Consider the following 1,530-nt stretch of genomic DNA (forward strand, 5'->3'; position numbering starts at 1 on the left):
GGGGAGTGCACCCAGGGACGACTTCTACCATGTTGTTGGATGTATGGTGACTGTATCCTTACTTTTTGTGGCAAATGCAAAATGGTCTCGAGTTTGAGTACTGACACAATGAAAGATTTTAGGATTCGTCTTCATCCATATAAGTAACACTGCTGAACTTTAATAGCTCTTCACTATTCCACTTATTTATAGATCAGTCGGCATTTTCCTTGTTTTATGTGTATGGACATAACTTTCCACAATACCAAGTATGTAATCCCTAAATTCTAACATTTGCCAGTAAAAGAAACAAAACTTTTAAAATACATTCTCTAACATCTATTAGGAATTTTGAGCGGGGTTCTTTACGTGACTTTAGAAAAAGGAAAAACACCGGTAAGTTCTTAGGGATGACGTAAAATATGTGAAATGCATAAAATCAGCCTGAAGTTTAATATAGAATATATAATTACAATATATAAATAGCACCTGGTTCACACGGTTAATCCCTGATGCCTGGACCACAGACAAATATGTGCTAGGATTCAAACATTAAATACAACAGTAAATAAATAAAGGTGTGAGATGCAGAAACTCAGCTACATGTTGATGCTTATGGAGAAAGGATTTTCAGGGAACAAAAATCTATCACAGTGTTGGGGGGAGGCTAATCTTTAGTGAAACAACTCTGGGGGCCACACACCTCGAAACGGCATTTGAATTTATGGAGTAACCAGTCGCAGTTGATCCATTACAAGGCATATTTTTAGGAGATTCTAAAAGTAATCATATGTTCATCAAAAATGACCGTTATTATGATTGGTACATGGTAATGAATTTTGAAAATTAACTTTTAATCACCCAGATGCTTCTGTTTCAGTCAGACCCCTCCAGAGGGGAAATTCCAGTGAATGCTATTTTGTCGTTTCTCAACTTTAACTCGACCACCCCTTTTACTACCCTTTGAAGTCATTTGGCTTTCTTGAGGTTTAAGAAATAGAACTGAGCAGATGGGAATAGGGTTAGGAAAAGCAAAAACTGTTGAAACAAACGTCTCCCTCCTCTCAGTGTCAAATGTCAGCGTTTCCCAAATTGTGTCCCACCTGCCCAGGGAAAGACTCTCTCCTGGAGCGCCGGCTCCTCGTTCCCAAACAAGCTCCAGTGTCCCCAGGCTGATCGGGGTTCCAGATGGATAAGGCCTGGTACTACTTTGTCCTCTTAAAAATGGACTCAGGTTCTTTGGAGGTAAAACCCTCGTCATTACCCGGGCAGTGCATCTTTAAGTGGGGTGGTTGAAGAAGATTAGGGAAGGGGTTATTTTGATCACACTATACTCATTTCCTTTGAGTTGAAAAAGAAAATGTCAAAACCCACTGGTGCGTACATTGCATACAAGGCTAGGCTAGCACAGATCTTTATTCAGTTGAGATTTTAAAAACAGCTGCAGTTAGGAAGCTAGCAGAACCTGCCATCACTATCTCTGTCCGTGAACACATGTCTCAAGCCTGAAACTAAACATTTATACTAATCTAATAAACGTCAGACCAGACC

At 39.7% G+C, this 1,530-nt stretch overlaps 1 protein-coding gene across 1 annotated transcript in view; it reads right to left on the reverse strand.

The window, feature by feature from the left end:
• CHD7 (chromodomain helicase DNA binding protein 7) overlaps positions 1–1,530 on the reverse strand; it is a 174,955-nt gene that overhangs the window by 5,642 nt on the left and 167,783 nt on the right.

This window comes from Crocuta crocuta, unplaced genomic scaffold (genome assembly GCF_008692635.1).
Source record: "Crocuta crocuta isolate KB4526 unplaced genomic scaffold, BGI_CrCroc_1.0 scaffold20, whole genome shotgun sequence".
NCBI lineage: Eukaryota > Metazoa > Chordata > Mammalia > Carnivora > Hyaenidae > Crocuta > Crocuta crocuta.